At 37.2% G+C, this 19,684-nt stretch overlaps 1 protein-coding gene across 2 annotated transcripts in view; it reads left to right on the top strand.

Annotated features, from left to right (window-relative positions):
* Positions 1–19,684, top strand: part of ADAMTS3 (ADAM metallopeptidase with thrombospondin type 1 motif 3) — a 241,182-nt gene that overhangs the window by 175,911 nt on the left and 45,587 nt on the right. The gene's annotated exons all lie outside the window — the stretch shown is intronic.

Raw genomic sequence — 19,684 nt, forward strand, 5'->3', positions numbered from 1 at the left:
TGGGCAATAAAAGGCATGCTATTATTAAGACATATTGGTAGGTGCTAGGTTATAAATTCTGTAAGACTTCAGAGGGGAGCAACAGTCACCTGAGCTGTGAAGTGTTGAGAGTGTTAAGTTGGGACTTGGGAGGCAGAGGCTTTAGTTGTAGCTCTGTTACTGGTTGGATCATATCTCCTTCTATAAATGTTGATCTATTGCCTACTATACGCAAGTCTTATCTTAGACATAGGGAATGTCCCAATGAACACAAAAGAAACTCTACTCTCTTGGTACTTGGAATAAGAGACAAATAATAGTCAAGAGAAGAAATAAGTATGTCGTCTTTGGTAGTGATAACTACCAAGAAGAAAAATAGATAAGAGTAAAGGAATATTGTCAAGGAGAGAGGAGGAGGGACTATTTTGAACAGGAAGTTAGAAAAAGCATCTCTGGGATATCATGTGGGCAGAGATAAAAAAAATTCTGTGAGGAAGAGAACCAGACAAAGAGTTGGAGAAAAAGTGATCCAGTCTGATGGATCATGTTTTATAAAGGAAAAAGCTACAGAATCAAGGAAAATCTACTGACTTACAACAGAGTCACAAAAACCAAAAAGAAAAGAAATCAAGCTAATACAAAAGAAAATTATCAAACCACAAAAGGAAACAAAAAGAAAAAGAAAGGAACAAAGAAGAAATACAAAATCAGCTGGAAAACAAAATTTTAAATGGCAATGAAAACACATTTATCAGTAATTACTGTAAGTGCCAATGGACTCTAAGTGCCCCAATCAAAAGATATAGTGTGGCACATTTGATGATAAAACAAGAACCAACAATATGCTGCCTATAAGAGATCCACTTTAAGGTGAAGGACACATATAGATTGAAGTGAGAGGATAGAAAAAGATATTTCATGCAAATGGAATGACAAGAAAGCAGGGGTAGCAATATTCATATAAGACAAAATAGTCTTTAAAACAAAGGCCATAAAGAAAGATAAAGAAAGACACTATATAATGATCAAAAGAACAACACAAGAATAGAATATCACACTTGTTAACATATATACACCCAATATAGGAGCACCTAAATATGTAAAACAAATACTAACAGAGATACAGGGAGAGGTTGATGGGAACACAGTAATAGTAGGAGACTTTAATACCCCATTAACATCATTGGACAGATCTTCCAGACAGAAAATCTGTAAGGCAATGGAGATACTAAAAGACAAAATAGAACAGTTAGACTTAGTTGATGTTTTCAGGACCTTACATCCCCCAAAAATAGAATATACATTTTTCAAGTGTACATACAACATTCTCTAAGGTAGACTACATACTCAGACACAAAAGAAGGCTGAACAAATTTAAGAGGGTAGAACTTATTTCAAGCATCTTTTCTGACCACAATGGAATGAAACTAGAAATCAACCACAGAAAGAAAAATGAGAAAAAAATGACAACATGGAGACTAAACAATATGCTACTAAAAAACAATGGGTCAACAATGAAATCAAAGAAGAAATTAAAAATACTTTGGGACAAATAACAATGACAACACAACCACACAAAATCTATGGGATGCACCAAAGTAGTCTCCAGGAGAGAAATTTATAGTGATACAGACCTTCCTCAAAAATAAGAACGAGCCAAGACATGGAGACAGCCTAATTGTCCATCAACGGATGACTGGATAAAGAAGATGTGGCATATTTATACAATGGAATACTACTCAGCCATAAAAACCGACAACATAACGCCATTTGCAGCAACATGGTTGCTCCTGGAGAATGTCATTCTAAGTGAAGTAAGCCAGCAAGAGAAAGAAAAATACCATATGAGATTGCTTATATGTGGAATCTAAAGAAACAAACAAACAAACAAACAAAGCATAAATACAAAACAACAGACTCATAGACATAGAATACAAACTTGTGGTTGCCAAGGGGGCGGAGGGTGGGAAGGGATAGAAGGATTTCAAAATTGTAGAATAGATAAACAAGATTATACTGTATAGCACAGGGAAACATATACAAGATCTTATGGTAGCTCACAGAGAAAAAATGTGACAATGAATATATATATGTTCATGTATAACTGAAAAATTGTGCTCTACAGTGGAATTAGACACAACATTGCAAAACGATTATAAATCAATAAAAATGTTAAAAAAAAAAAAAAGGAAACATTAAGAGCTAGGAGAAAAAAAAAAAAAAAACAAGAACAATCGCAAATAAACAATCTAACCTACCACGTAAAAGAATTAGAAAAAGAAGAACAAATGAAACCTAAAGTCAGCAGAAGGAAAGAAATAATAAAGATCAGGGAAGAAATAAATAAAAGAGATTTCAAAAAACAATAGAAAAAATTAATCAAACCAAGAGTTGATTTTTTGAAAGAGCAAACAAAATTGACAAGCCTCTGGTCAGGCTCACCAAGAAGAAAAGGGAGAGGACACAAATAAACAAAGTAAGAAATGAAAATAGAAAAATTACAACCAACACCACAGAAATACAAAATACTATAAGAGGATACTATGAACAACTATATGACAACAAATTGGACAATCTAGAATGTGAGTTTCTAGAAACATACAGTCCACCAAAGCTGAATTAAGAAGTAGATAACTTGAACAAACTGATCAGTAGAAATCAAGTAGAATCAGCAATAAATAACCTCCCTGCAAACAAAAGTCCAGGACCAGATGACTTCACTGGGGAATTCTACCAAACATACAAGAAGAACTCATACCAATCCTTGTCAAACCCTTGCAAAAGATTGAAAAGGAAAGAGTACTCCCAAACTCATTCTATGAAGCCACCATCACCTTGATACCAAAAGCAGATGAAGACACTATCAAAAAAGAAAAATATAGGCCAATATCATTGATGAATATAGATGCAAAAATCCTCAACAAAATAGTAGGAAAAAGAAGCCAACAAAACATAAAAAAGATCATACACTATGAATAAGTTGGATTCATCCCAGGGACACAAGGACAGTTCAATATATGCAAATCAATCAACGTGATGCACCATATCAACAAAAGAAAGGACAAAAATCACATGATCATCTCAATAGATGCAGAAAAAGCATTTGATAAAATTCAGTATCCATTTATGATAAAAACTCTTATTAAAGTGGGTATAGAGGGAACATATCTCAATAATAAGAGCTATTTATGACAAATCCACAGCCAGCATAATACTCAATGGTGAAAAGTTGAAAGCCTTCCTGCTAAAAGCTAGAACAAGACAAGGATGCCCACTCTCACCACTTCTATTCAACATAGTCTTGGAAGTCCTACCCACAGCAATCAGACAGGGAAAAGAAATAAAAGTGATCCAAATTGGAAAAGAAGAGGTAAAATTGTCACTATACGTGGATGACGTGATACTATATATAGAAAACCCTAAAAGCTCCACACAAAAGCTACTAGAGCTGATAAAAGAATTCAGCAAGGTAGCAGGATACAAGATTCTCATACGGAAATCAACTGCATTTCTTTACACTAACAACAAAATATCAGAAAAGGAAAGTAAAGAACCAATCCCTTTTAAAACAGCATCCAAATAAATAAAATACTTAGGAATAAACTTGACCAAGAAAGTGAAAGATTTATACACAGAGAACTATAAAATACTGGTTAAGGAAATTAAAGATATCTTAAAGGAATGGAAAGATATCCCATGCTCTTGGATTGGAAGAATTAATATTGTTAAAATGGCCATACTACACAAAGCAATCTATAGGTTTAATGTGATCCCTATCAAATTACCCAGGACGGGTTTTCACAGAACTAGAACAAATAATCCTAAAACTTACATGGAATCCCAAGAGACCCAGCATTGCCAAAGCAATACTGAAGAAAAAGAATGAAGCTGGAGGAATAACAATCCCAGACTTCAGACAATACTACAGAGCTACAGTAATCAAAACAGCATGATATTGGCACAAAAGCAGACATATGGATCAATGGAACAGAATAGAGGGACCAGAAATAAACCCACAGACTTATGGCTAATTCATCTTCAACAAAGGAGACAAGAATATACAATGGAGAAATGACTGTCTCTTCTGCAAGTTGTGTTGGGAAAAATGGACAGCCACATATAAATCAATGAAGTTAGAATTCTCCCTCATACCACACACAAAAATAAACTCAAAATGGCTTAAAGACTTAAACATAAGGCAGGACACCATGAAACTCCTAGAAGAAAACATAGGCAAAATATTCTCTGACATAAATCATAGCAATATTTTCTTAGATCACTCTCCCAAGGCAGAAGAAATAAAAGAAAAATTAACACATGGGCCCTAATCAAACTTGTATGCTTTTGCACAGCAAAGGAAACCATAAACAAAACAAAAAGACAACCTATGGAATGGGAGACATATTTGCAAATGATGTAACTGACAAGGACTTAATTTCTATAATATGTAAATAGCTCATACCAGTTAATAACAAAGAAAAACAAACAACCCAATCCAAAAATAGGCAGAAGACCTAAACAAGCAATTCTTCAATGAAGACATACAAATGGCCAATAAGCACATGAAAAAATGCTCAGTATCACTAATTATCATTAAATACAAATGAAAACTACAATGAGGTAACACCTCACTCCAGTCAGAATGACCGTCCACAAATGATAAATACTGGAGACAGTGTGAAGAAAAGGGAACCCTCCTACACTATTGATGGGAATGTATTTTGGTGCAGCCATTATGGAGATTCCTTTAAAAACTAAAAATAGATTTACCGTATGATACCAGCAATACCACTCCTGGGCTTATATTTGGACGGAACTTTTTTTTTTTTTTTTTTTTAGGCTCTATAGTTTATTTTTCCTATTTATTTTTTAAACATTTTTTTATTGAGTAATAGTCATTTTACAATGTTGTTTCAAATTCCAGTGTAAAACACAATTTTTCAGTTATACATGAACATACATATATTCATTGTCACATTTTTTTTTCACTGTGAGCTACCACAAGATCTTGTATATATTTCCCCGTGTTATAAAGTATGGTCTTGTTTATCTGTTCTACATTTTAAAATCCCAGTCTGTCCCTACCCCCCATCCCCTTGGCAACCACAAGTTTGTATTCTATGTCTGTGAGTCTGTTTCTGTTTTGTATTTATGTTTTTGTTTTTCTTTTTGTTTTTTTTAGATTCCACATATGAGTGATCTCATATGATATTTTTCTTTCTCTTTCTGGCTTACTTCACTTAGAATGACATTCTCCAGGAACATCTATGTTGCTGCAAATGGCATTATGTCGTCGGCTTTTGTGGCTGAATAGTATTCCATCATATAAATATACCACATCTTCTTTATCCAGTCATCCGTTGATGGACACTTAGGCTGTTTCCATGTCTTGGCTATTGTAAATAGTGCTGCTATGGACATTGGGGTGCAGATGTCATTTTGAAGTAGGGTTCCTTCTGGATATATGCCCAGGAGTGGGATTCCTAGGTCATATGGTAAGTCTATTCCTAGTCTTTGGAGGAAGCTCCATACTGTTTTCCACAGTGGCTTTCTTGCTTCCCTCTCCCACTCTTAATGATTTGGATGTCTTCTTTTACAATTTTGTGTCTATTCTATTTGTAATTCATGGTAGTTATCACCTTTCCAGTTATGAGTTTCTCATTTTTGTAGCATCTTGCTGCTTTTCTATTTAGAGTAGACCTGCCAATATTTCTTTTAGCATGGGTTTAGTGTTGCTAAACTCTTTTAGTTTTTGCTTGTCTGTGAAGTTCTTTATCTCTCCTTCTATTCTAAAGGATAGCCTTGCTGGATAGAGTATCTTAGGCTGCATTTTTTTCACTCAGGACTTTGAATATATCTTGCCACTCCCCTCTGGCCTGTAGTGTTTGTGTAGAGAAATCAGCTGAGAGCCTTATGGGGGTTCCCTTGTAACTCACTCTCTGTTTTTCTCTTGCTGCCTTTAGGATCACTTCTTTATCCTTGACTCTGGCCATCTTGATTATGATATGTCTTGGTGTGAGTCTGTTTGGGATCTTCCTGTTTGTGACCCTCTGAGCCTCCTGTACTTGGATATCTGATTCCTTCTTTAGGTTTGGGAAGTTTTCAGTCATGATTTCTTCCAATACCTTTTCATACTGCAGAATAAAGAACAATACCTTTGTTCTTTCTTCCCCTTCTGGAACCCCTATTATGCGTAGATTGGCATGCTTTATATTATCCCATAGGTCCCTTATATTGTTTTCATTGTTTTATTTGTTTTTCTCTTAGCTGTTCTGATTGGGTGCTTTCTGTTGTCCTGTCTTCTAGGTCACTTATTCATTCCTCTGCATTATCTAGTCTGCTTTGTACAGCCTTTAGGTCAGCTCTCTTCTCAGCAAATGAGTTTACTAATTTTACTTGGTTCTTCTTTATAGCTTCTATTTCATTTTTGACATATTTTATATTTCCAAACACTATCTCTTTCAGTTCCTTCAGTACTTTGATCACTCCTTTTTTGAAATCTTGATCTAGTAGGCCATCAATGTCTATTTCATTGATCGTGCTTTCAGGGGATTTCTCTTGATCTTTTAATTGGGAGTGGTTCCTCTGTTTCTTCATATTGCTCATATCTCTCTGGCACTGTGGCCCGGTGGGCAGGCAGGTCACTCCCCCTCCCGATGCTGCAGTCAGATGCCTCGCTCAGGAAAGGCAGGTGGGTGGATCATGCCCCCTCCGAGCACCGCAGTCAGGTGCTGCATTCCTGCCAGGAAGGCGGGTGGCCACCCGCCCTCTCCTGGTGCTGGTCGCTTCACTGCTCTGTGCAGCTGCCCACTCTTCCTTGGGTCAGTGCTCTGTAGGCAGGCTCGAGGAAGACTGCAGAACAGCCCCGCCTCTGCTCTGTGCCAAATCTCAGCTCCTTGTTTGTCTTGGTGGCGTGAGTTCTCTGAGGTGCCAGGGCAGAAAGATCCTATCTGCCTCGGGCTATAAACAAGTCTCAGTCTTGCCTAGGAGGTTGCAAAGCCCCTGGGTGCGGATTCAGGGCTCAGCCCCATCCCCGCCCGGGCGCTCCCACAGGAGGAGATGGCGGCTGTGGCTGTGCCCCACCTCTTCTCTTGAGAAGCACCCATAATGGTGCCGTGGGTCTGAGGAGACAAAGGCTATGGTGCCCCTCCCCCCAGGGCACACCAGCCTTGCTGCTTTGCTTTTTTTACAATTTATGGGGGACCGAGGTTGTTCTGCTCCATATCCCCTCCCAGCTACAACACACAGCACCCTGCAGTCCCCCAAGGCTGCGTCAGTGCCTCTGCCCCAGTTCTCCGCCCAGCTCGGGTGGCCTGTCCCGGTTCCCAGCTGCCGGCTCGCGTCTTGGACTGGGTGTCGCGGGGACCCTTTGTGCCCGTTTAACTTAGTTCTGTCAGTCAAGGGGTGCTCGGAGCAGATCTGAGCCTCTGAGGCTCCCCCTCTGTCCCGTTGGCCTCTCCTTTGGAGTGGGGAGACCCAGCGAACGAACGCTAGTCCTCCTTTGCCGCTCCCTTCCCACGGGACCCATCCCGCACTGTTTTGTTTTTTATTCTTTCTTTTTTCCTTTTCTACTACCTGATTTTTGGCATCTTTGTCTTTCAAAGAGGGCAATGTTCTGTCAGAGTTCGGCAGGTGCTCTATTTGGCTGAGTGGGTCCGTAGATGTGAGTTTTGGTGTATTTGTGGGAGAGGGTAAGCTACAAGAGTCCTCCTACTCCACCATCTTGCTTCTCTTTCTCTGGAGGGAACTTTAATTTGAAAGGATACATGCACCCCAATGTTTATAGCAGCACTAATTTACAATAACCAGGACATGAAAACAACCTAAATGTCCATTAACAGATGATTGGATAAAGAAGATGTGGTATATATATGCAATGCAATACTACTCAGCCATAAATAAAGAATAAAATAATGCCATTTGCAGCAACATGGGTGGACTTGGAGATTGTCATTCTAAGTGAAGTAAGCAAGCAAGAAAGAAAAATACTATACAATATCACTTATATGTGGAATCTAAAAAAAAGGAAACAAATGAACTTATCTACAAAGCAGAAACAGACTCACAGACATAGGGAACAAACTTATGGTTACTAAGGGATAAAGTGGGTGGGATGGGATAAGTTGGGAGTTTGAGATTTTCAGATACTACTGTATATAAAAGAGATAAACAACAAATTCATACTGTATAGCACAGGAAATGATATTCAATATCCTGTAGTAACCTACAATAAAAATGAAAAAGGATGTGAAAAGGAATATATGTATGTATATGTTTGACTGAAACATACTGTACACCAGAAATTGACACAACATTGTTAACTGACTACATTTCAACTAAAAAAAAAAAAAAAAAAAGAACTCAAATTTTTTAAAAAAAGGAAAGACAAATATAAATGCAATAGCTAAAATCAAAGTCACCCTAGTCATCTGATTTACATCCTCTGTTTACCTGGATATGTGTGTATAGCCAAGCAAAGCAAATGAAAAATTAATATAAAGTTAGAAAAGAAAAACAGAAAAAGCTACTGAATCAGGAGAGTTTGCAATACACACCTAAGAGTTATTGTTTTTTAAGCACAATGGATAATTTTGATAAACATCCCTAGTTAAAAATCATAGTAGGGCAATGAAGGAAAAGAGCTGAAAGGAGAGGATGGGGAGAAATCTTTGAAAATTAACAAATAGAAATGAAATTTCTTAGAATGAAAAATAGAAGTAACTAGACTATCAGGGAAATTTTTCCAACAGTCTTTCTTTCTCTTGATAGTCAAACAGTGTTGGCAGAAATTTATTAACACGTGAGCTACAATGAAGCTTAGCTTACTGAACTCTGAGTATTCTAGGCTGATAAGAACTTTTTCTTGATCTGAATATAGTTTTTTTTTTTTTAAGTCTTTTGACTTGTTAATTGCCACCTCTAGGGCTTTAGTGCCCTTATACCATTACTTTTCTATGGGATATGTCTTAACTGCTACTGGGAAAAAATACAGACATTGCTGGGAGGAAAACCAATGACATGAAAAGAATAGGTACCAAGTCTTACTCTCTCTTGATATAAAATAGTTCCTCACAATATTCTGAAGGTAAAAGGAGGAAATACCCTAAAGACTTTTAGGATAGTCAGCTTATAATGATAAAAGGCATTTAATGATCAAGAACAAAAGAAAGAATTTCAAAGGTTAATTCCATCATTTAAAATTTCATCCTTGAAGTCTAATGTCCTATAATGCAGGTGAGCTCCATCAAGCTGCTTCTAAGAAAACAGTTTGGTGTGATTTATTACAATAGAAGGCTTTGTTTTCCAATGTATTTGGCTTTTCAGCCATTTCCTTTCTCTGCCAGAAGTCATTTAGGTAAAACTTACCATTGACATGTCCTAACAAAGAATCACACCTTAGAACTCAGGAGGAAAAAAATAGAGGTGATCTTTTCTAACCTTTCCTTTTTAAAGATATGGAGATTGAAGACTATTGTTAGCTTACTTACCTAGCGTCAAGTTACCTAGTTAATGCAGGACCAGACTTGTTTTGTCTCTGGCTCCAGATTTTAATTCCACTTCACTTTAACATTCATGTTAATAGTCATTACTACACAGGTTGCAAAAATATATCTGAAGGAGATTTTGTAATCTGAAGTGAAGAATATATACACTCAGTGCTTTGGTTGGACCACTCAAAAAAGTAGGCTATGATAAGAACCAACGTGTAACATCATAGTGACACCACTGATCTTTACTCTTTTCTTAATTTTCTGACCTGGTTTATAGTTATCAACTCAAACCTCAAAACTCCAACTAATCAAAATAATATAGGAGTCAGAAGCATGTATAGTAGATAAGAACAATGGCTTTAAACTTTTTTTAGAGACATGGATTTATTTATGAATTTGAGGCAAACCAGGAAAAATGTATTATATATAATAAAGTCCATTTGAAACTCATCCAGATAAGAACCTTGATATAGACCCAACATAGTCACTCCCAATTGCCAAATCTAAGGTATATGAGCAAAAATAATGATAGCAATGGATTATAATACATACAGTAAAAGAAATTCTTGTAAGTTCATACAGACATAAATAATTGAGTATGTAAATTGTTTACTAATACAATATAATAATTGACTAAGTAAGTGGTAGGGGGGCAGTTCTTCCCTATAGTTGAATTCCAGGTAATAAATGTAGCAGGAATGATAGAAGTAAAAAAACAAATTACTAATTGTCAAACTGTAGAGTAATAATTTTTGCAGGCAAGTGTCAGCAACAAATGGCAAAATTAGTGGATACAAATATAATGAGAAATAGGATATATACATAGTCCCAAAGTATCTCTTCACAAAGGAGTTATTAATCACAAAGGGAAAACTAGTAACTTTACATTTGTGAAAGCTGGCACAAAGCATCTTAACCATGGGGTCAAAGTTAATCTTACCCCTAATGAGTCTTATTAACACCCTGTGTGTCCTGATACAATGTTCTGGAAGGGCCCAACATAACTTTTGTGATATTATTGGTAAAAACTCATAACCTGAATTTAATCATGAGGAGTTATATCATAATAATTCAAATTGAGGGGCATTCTACAAAATAACTGACCAGTACTCTTCAAACTATCAAGGTCATGAAAGAAAAAGAAAAACTGAGGAACCGTCCCAGATTTAGGAAGACTAAGAAGATATGACAACTGAATGTCATAGATTGGATCATGGACCAATAAAAGGATATTAGTGGTACAATTGACAAAATTTTAAGTGGATCACTAGATTAATTGATCACATTAATGTTAATTATCTAGATTTGTACTATGTACTGTGGTTATGAAAACTGTTAGCATTTGGAGAATCTGGCTGAAGGGTATGTGGAAATTCTTTGTTCTATATTTGTAACATTTTTTGTAAGTCTGAAATTATTTGAAACTAAAGATAAAAGTTAAAGATAAAAATCAGTGCATTAAAAGAACCCCAGATTTGCTGTTTCCCCTTGTTTCATTTATTGTGTTTTTAACCTTTAAAGGTTATAACATAAAATCATTTTTTTTGAGACTTCAATTATGGGTAGGGATAGGTTGTCAGAGAGAGTTATTTATGTGTTTCTGCTAAGCACAAAATGAGGAAATATGTGATGAATATGAGATATAATAGTAAATAAAATCAATATTGAAAATTATAAACCATTACTCTTAAACATCAACTTTCACTAAAGCATAACTGACATACAATAAAATATGCATTATAAGTGTACGGTTTGGTCAGGTTTTATTCAAAGTTACATTTGTTGTTTCAGCATAGTTTTCTTCCATATATCTTCAGAGTTTATAGTGAACAATTGAGTCTTGCCTGTCTGTCTTCCCTTTCTTAGTTCATGGCTCTCTTAGGCACCCATTTATTCAACCAGAAACCTTCTAATAGGATAGAGATGTTTCCCCCCAGGGGATGCACTTTACTAGGGGAAATTAGGTTTATAAATTAATATGTACAATGCAATCTAGAAAGTGCTAATTGATTGAAAGCAAATATAGATTCTGGACTATGAGGAAAGAGTATTAGAGATGCCTTTGAAGTAGGGGAGTAAGGAAGGCTATGAGGAAGAAGTGTGCTTGAACTAGGCCTTGAAGGTTATTTAGAAGTTAGATCTTTGAAGAAGGATGACAGGGAATTCCAGGCAGAGAAGGTAGTTAAATATTCAAAGCTCCAAACAGATGCACAGCATGTATTTGAATTTGGCTATATATAGGTTGCATGAAGGAAATTAATGCAAAATAAGAAAATGAAGATAGATAGCAATTATACGACTCCCCAGAGAGGGTTTCTCCTCTTTGTTTAGTTATATTTAAAAACTAGTTACTGAGCCAACAATGGATGGATATTTACTACATTTAAGACATAAGGAGGATATAAAGAAAATTCTTGGCAGGTTAAGAACAGGAAGCACAAAGTTTAGTGAAGATGATAAAATGAACTCTTCTAAATGTTAGTTTGATTTGGAAGAAGTACAAGCTGATGCTGTAGGATCATGCCATTTTTGTTATTGTTGGAACTGGTTAAATTTTTTGCCAAATTGCTAAGTGAAAGTCAATTAAAAGGACATAAAAGACAAGTGTTCCATCTACTCTAATCCCTTTGGAAGCTAGAATTTCCCGCAGCCACTACAACACCTAACTAGTATTTACCATCATTTATCTTGACTCTACAAACCACTGGCACTTTTCTTTCTTTACATATTCAGTTTTACACACTTTGGTGATGGAGTCTGAAGGCATCACTGTCTTATTGTCCTTTCTTTGTCTGTTGCAATGCTTTCCTGTTTAACATATCCATTTAAGACAGGATAAAGGGAAGATTAGAGAAAACTAATATTCCGAGATTAACTAAAATCAGCCCACCTAACTTGCATCCAAAAGGAGTCCAAAAAGTAGATCAAGGGTTGGTTTTCACAATCGTTAATAAAACTGACATCAGAATTTGAAATCCACATATATTGGGAATAGTAGGCAAAATGTCACATGAACAGTATTTTTATGAAAGTGAATCTGTTTATTCCTTAAGCATTTGTTGAATCATAAACACAATGATCCCTACCTTCAAGAAGCTGATAATATGAATCAAAAACCAAGAATGCCATCAGAAGCATATTATTGTAATCCCTTGACCTTATAGATGAGGAAGTAACCACATGTATATTCTATACTATTTTGGTTACAGTAGTTACTGTTGGTCAGAAGAAATAAAGTATGTCAGCTTCAGAAAACCTCATCTTTTCACAATTTCTGTTGTGTTCAGAATCAAGGCAATGGGTAATAGATATCATGGCAATTAAAATCCACTTTCACACCTTGGTTCTGTGGTCTCTCCAAAATAACTTTCTTCCCATTGTTTCTTCCTCCCCTGCTTCCCCATTTTTCTTTTCTGGTAATATTTCATTTATCGAGATCAGGATCAACTCTCAGCTCCTATGAGGCTTTCATAAATCATTTCCTTTTTCTTCTAAAATGTGTGAATTCCTTGGCAGCAGCTGCCTAGTAGGTTGTTTGTTCCTTGAGTGCAATTACTATACGTTATTAAGCTTCCTATTTCCAACATCAAAAAGAATGTTGGCCACATAGTACACATCCAATAAAAATTTAAATGATTCAGTCTTTTAATAAATATTTAATGCTGTATACCAGGTATTCAGTTGGGAACACAGAAGACATTTAATGCTGTATACCAGGTATTCAGTTGGGAACACAGAAGGCCTTACTCGGATTACAGACTGGTGGGGAAATCAAGTAAAGACATCGAAGGTTATGATAAGAGCTATACAGGGCACCAACAGTTTGCCTGGAAAGGAAATAACAGGGCAAATGGATGATAGGGATTCTGCATTGACAAGATGGTCAAGAAAGCCTTTCCCCAGAAGTGATGGCTAAATTGAGATTCAAAATAAAAGAAAGAGCCAGTCATTGAACAAGGGCAAGTGTTTTGGTTACGAAAAGGAAGCCACTGTGGCTTGAGTTAAGCATACAAGGAGTCAGGTGGAGCTTGACAAAAAAGGCAAGCACCTTTCCGGTCACGGGAGGAGATCGAATTCAATTTTGAGTGAGTTAATGGGAAGCCATTGAAGGCCTCTTTCTGTGTTGTAAAGAATAGAATGGAGAGGTTTTGGGACAAAGAAGACAGATCAATTGGTTATCAATTGTAGATGTCTAGGCAAGAGGTAATGGTTTATTAGACAATGGTGGTTGAAATAATAAGGGAGTATTTATGGTAGAATCAGTAGAATTTGTCAGTGGATCAAAGAAGGGGCTGAGGCAAAGGGAGGAATCCACCATGATGTACACTTTTCTGACTTGACTTCTGCTGGATGATGGTGGCATCCATGCAGATGGGGTGGTCTATGAAAAAAAACATAGATTGTGTGGAATCAAGGTTAGTGATGAAATCTTTGAAGATGTGTGAAATCATCTAGTTTTAGGTCTAGGTTCAAAAGAATGATTCAATGTTATTAAGGATGGAGGCTCGTACTACTACCAACGAACGTTTAGCCTGTGCTCTGTGCCCAGTCCTGTGCTGTTTCGCATGAATTATATAATACTCCTCAACTATGAAATATGTTCATTTTTAGCCCCAGTCTGTAAATTAGGGGGTTGAGATTTGGAGAAGTTACGTGACCTTCTCAGAGTCAGACAGCTAATGGGTGGCACAGCCAAGACGAGCCTGGAGGGACTTTTGCCACCAGAACCCAGTGATCTTCCTCCCTAAGCTTTACTGACTCATGTTACAAAGTCGAGGCGTTTTGTATACCCACTGCAAAATACAACTCTGATGTCTTTACTTCACCTATTTCTGTGTCTTGTTAGAATACCATTCAAGTCACTGAAATTGAGAGTTCAATTACTTGCCTAGTTGAATCGAATCAGTCAGCAATCTAGTTTAAGAGTCTCTCTAACAGGGTGATAAAGCAGATTTTGCCATTAAGGGGGTGGTTTGTTTTCTTTCAATGTGCCAGATGTTCCCTGTCACCAACACTTTGCTGTGGCAAGTATCCCTGTCATTTTCGAAGATCTATGAAGTGATCTGGGTCTATTATGTCTATTAAAATTGTCAGTGCCCTGCAGAGAATTAAGTCTATGCCTTAATCTCAGGATTTACCAAAAGAAAAGAAAACAATTCGTTTAAAAGGATGCCTCCCAGTATGAAAAACAATCTTGTACTTTCCAGTAATTCTTAATAATTAAAAGAGAATTTGTTATTTTTTTTAACATACTGATATTGGCTCCTATGATGGATAATAAACTAATAACTCATAGATGTGTTTTCTGGACGTGGCAGACTTCCCTACCTCATATTTTTTAAAGAAAGTATAGTATATACTCCCCAGAAGTACTCTAGTCCTCATAGAGCGTTAATGGACTTACTCAAAGGTTAGCAAATAAATGTGATTTTGGTTACTTAATGATGATTCAATCTCTACACTACTTTTGATTTCTTAACTAGTGTTTCTGAAAATGTTGAATGTGAGTGCAAGGCAGATTTATCTGAGGAGTGTACATGTTCAGGCAACTAGAGCAGATCATGTAGCAGTTTTCTATTTTGGGTTATTATCTTTAATTATCTTTAATCTATTTTCACACCCTAGGCCAAGTCCTGTTAGATTCTAGGGGGACAAAAATTAATAAAATTTAGCTCCTTTTCACAGCAAGCTAATTCTAGCAGGTAAAATTTAAAAATCAAGAAATAATAATAATAAAATATGATCAGTTCTTCAAAAGATTAAGCCACAAAGTACTATGTAAACATTAATTGAAAAGAAAGGGATGTGGTTTGGCAAATATGCCATTGGCAAATGAAATCTTCACAGAGGATGTGTCATTTGAGTTGGACTTTAGGGAATGAACTGTCATTTCTCTGCTAGAGAAAGAGAGGTCTTGGGAGTCTTGGAAGATGGGGAACAGATTATAAAAGAATTCTAAAAGTGGTAGTTCATGATGTGTTTGGGGACACTGGAGATATGTCTGTTGGTGAAATTGAAGAGTATTTAGGGGAGATGGCAGAAGATAAGGCTAGGCAAAACTTCTGGTCTACCTTTAGAAAAATATATGTGCCATTCTAAGAAGTTTGAATTTCATCTTGCTAATTTCATCTTGCTAATGAAGTGTCACAGAGGGTTTTAAAGAGGGTCAGTCTGTGTTTTAAAAAGAATTCTGGATGAATTAGAATGATTTGGAGGAAGAGACTCTGTTAGAGGCTGTGCTATGAACATAAACACATAGTATATAAGTGCCAGGATTGGGGGACACACCACAGTCTATCTGGCTTCAAGCTCCGTGTGGCTTACACTACCCCTCCCTGCCTCAACAAAGTGTCTTAATGTCCCCAGTATGGATTGAACATACCAGGTCACAGAGACAGAGTGGAGTAGACACAAGTCAGTTTAGCTGCCTCTTATATAAACATGTACATTATCCCTGTAATATCCTGTTACCCAACAAAAGTTCATGAGCCCGATGCACTGTGAGACCAAACAAACTAAAACATCAGAGTTTGGATCAGAGAAAGGTTTGTTGCAGGACCAACCAAGGAGAACAGATGGCTTGTGCTTGAAAAACCCTAACTCTCTGAAGGTTTTCAGGGAAAAGTTTTTATAGGCGAAATTTGGGATGACATGTGTGTGTGACTTTCTCCTGATTGGTTGGTGCTTAAGTAACAGGGTGGTGTTCCGGGAATCTTGTACTCACCCTAAAGTTACTATCTTTCACCTGGGTAGGGGCTTTAGTTCCTGCAGAAGAACTTAAAGATATTGTTATGTATTTCCCTTGAGGAAGAACCAGGACCCAGCCCCAAGGCTGCGCTATTGTTTCTTGACCGTTCCCCCTTGTTTCTGTATTCCCTCCTTTCTCTGATTATTGAAATATTTGAATCTGCCCTTTGGAACTCAGGGAAAGTCAGGGAAGCTGTGAAACCTATTTCCTACAAACAAGAAATGGGACACACAGAAATGATTTGTAACAGGGAGGACCCACCGGGTCCTACTGTTTCACTGGACCTGTAATTCTAGAAGAGAGTCCCTACGCCACAGGTTAAACTAACATAACATGATAACCAAACAGTGCTGCTGCCTCCAAGGTTCCTTTGCTTTTAACTGAAAAATCAATTTAAAAGAAAACCTTTTTTTCCTGGGTATTTCCCCACCTGTATTTTTTCCAGGGTCCTAACACACAGAAAAGCTTTTTTGCTTGCTAAGCGAATCGTCTTTCTCGTTCCTGAAGAAAAGAATCAATTCTATCTGAACTTTTGGTACATTTCCACTGCTCCAGAGGCTGGGAGAGTTTGTAAGGTCTCATGGCTGAATGCCTATACTTGATGCTCCCAAACTCCTTTGATACTTAAAGGAAGTCAAAGCATAATCAGCATAAAAGGGCAGACTTATGCTTATGGTTATCTGACCCTGATAGTATGCCCTTCTGGAGAACTACTGAAATGGGCCCAAATTACCCAAATGAAAACATTCACAGAAGTTTTAACAGGTTGTTGCAACAGTCCAAGCTACTACTATACATACAGAGCTGCTGGATGTGGAGGTGGACAGGAGGGGACAGGTTTAAGAGATGTCCGCAGGACTTGGTAATAGATTGACTGTAACACTTGAAGAAGAGGAAGGAGTCAAGGGTGATTTCATCTTTAATTGTGATAGAACATGCAGAGAGAAGAACAGGTTTTCAGGAGAAGGCGAGTATTTTGTGCAATACACAGGTACACTTCTGAATAAATAGATCTTTTCCTGGAGTTGAACAGATGGCTCTGGCGCAGGAGAGAGGTGAATCAGTGAGAGATATTTGGAATTCATCATCCTATACATAATTGTAGGAAGAAACAGCAGTGGAGGAAATATTGCAGGTAAGTATGTGAGAAGAGAAGAGAATGGAAAACTAAAGTTTGAGACACACTAACGTGTGTGGGCTAGGCAGGGGAAAAGGAGCTAATAATGCTAAAGAAACAGACTAATATCATTGATGAACATAGTGGTAAACAGTACTAAATGCTACGAAATATGGTTAGGTGGCTTATTTTTTCATAATGAATATTAGTAAAAGAGGAAGAGGAACTCCAAGAAAGGGAGTGATCGGATATGGGAAATGGAGTTGATATTTGGAACAAGTGTCTTTAAGGAAGTGGAAAGAGCTTAGAAGGAAATAGAGACTTAGTGCTTCCACTGTGACAGGAAGAGAAAGACAGGCAAGGTGGTCGTCAGCAAAGAACAGACATCGGCATTACGTCGGTGTATTTGCATTTCAGATGTGCTAGTCATTTGGGGGAAATCTGTGTAACTTCTCTGGTTCTCACTCTCTTTTTAAAGTGATAAAAGTGTCTTCTTTGTCGGGTTTGAACTTTCATGATAGTGGAGGGTGAGCTTTTGCACTTGTTCTTCCCTTTGCCTGGGTCGCTTGTTCCCCAGGTAAGCGCATGTCCATTCCCTTCCAGTCCAGGGCTCCCAGCTCTGACTCCTCAGGCTGCGGTAGCTTCTGCCTCTCCCACTCGTCCTCTGTCTCATCACTCAGATTTACCTTCTTCATCACATCTATTGCCATCTGAAGTGACCTTGTCTGCATGTCTGTTTGTGCTCATTTTTTCTGTGCTTACAGCCTATTTTACCTATTAGAATACATTCATGGGATAAGAACAGAAATGCAAACTCATTTATTATTCAGTTCCCCACCCCTCGGACAGTTAGGCACGATTCAATTCAGTAAATATGGCAAGATATGTCATTAAAAAGTAGTTACTATTAGTCTGAGATTGGAGGTGAAAGAAGAGGAGATGGCAGGTTAGGAGCCAGCTACCCTCTCTGAGCAAAAAGAATGCAGAGTAGGACCTTGTTGTTTCTCTATTTTATATATAGTCGTAGCTGCAAATCTGAATCACAGTGATGCACACCAGAAACTAACACAACACTGTAAATCAATTATGCTTCAGTTTAAAACAAAAAGAATATAGAGGGCAGGACTGCAAATCCAAGCAGGTATGTGTTTGGATCTTTTCATTCTACAAGAGGTGATTGTGGATAGAGTAATGTTTTCACAGTCCATTACAGAGTTCTTTTATGTCCAGCTAAAATTACCCAGGCTATCTTGTCATCACTTGCTTGCCTTTAGTTAACCTCTTTTAAAACACCCAATGTACATACCATTTCTTTGCTTCTATGGGAATAATATTACTAATGATGGCTGAGAATTTTTATTTTCATATTTGCAAGGCCCAGGCACCATTAAGCACTGTACATACATGAGCTCATTTATTGCTCTCAGCAACCTTATAAGGACAGTAGTATAGTTATCCTATTTTACAGATGAGGAAACTGAGGCACAGAGACAAGTAATATGCCTCAAGTCCCATAGCTAAGAGCAAGCCCAGGCAGTTTGGTTGTGGAGCCCATGTGCTTACCCACTGAGCTACAATGCCTCTCAAGACCTCATCCACCCATCTGAAAGGAAAATGGATGTTGCTTTGTTGAGGCCAGACAAAGCCGTTCATCAGCTAGTCAGACAAAGCAGGTCAGCTTGTCCTGCCAGGGAAGTGTCCTGGGAGAAACTGTCCTGTCTGGGAACCAACCTGGAAGGAATTTTCCCTTCAAGGAAAGGAATACTTGATTTGATTTTACCTTTTTTCCCCTCCCTCACATCACTGGCAACCCCTTCCAATTTAAGGTCATCTGAAAATTGAATTAATGTTTTGTTTATCTCTTCTTTCATGTAGTTTAATATATATCCTGGGCTCAACCCTGAACACCTCATAGAAAATCTACCCATGCTCCCACTGATTGGCTGACATGGTGAAAGGATATTCAGTTTTGCATAGACAAACTTTGATTTGCATTAAATAGTGTCAAGTATATATCTTCTTAGAATGTTTGTGCTTAATGCTTTGCTTATGACCCAAAACACTGGTTATAAGTTTCAGCCCTATCTTTTCTTTTCTTACTCAGTTTTTCCAGTGATCTGCTCCAGCCCTACTTTATTTTTCCCAATATATTTTTAGATTATATTGATCATCAAAAAATCTTTCTTTGGAGTAAATTTTGAGTCTAATTCCTCATTTCCTTAAAGTTTACGTGAAGGAAATTATGATAAGGAAGTAAAGTTTTTAAGGTTTATCAATATGCTTCCTCCATCAGTTTCTTAAACTCAGGGGTAATGAATCACTGTTGATTATTCTAAAATTAGATCTCTT

The sequence above is a fragment of the Camelus ferus genome, chromosome 2, assembly GCF_009834535.1.
Source record: "Camelus ferus isolate YT-003-E chromosome 2, BCGSAC_Cfer_1.0, whole genome shotgun sequence".
Classification (NCBI taxonomy): Eukaryota; Metazoa; Chordata; class Mammalia; order Artiodactyla; family Camelidae; genus Camelus; species Camelus ferus.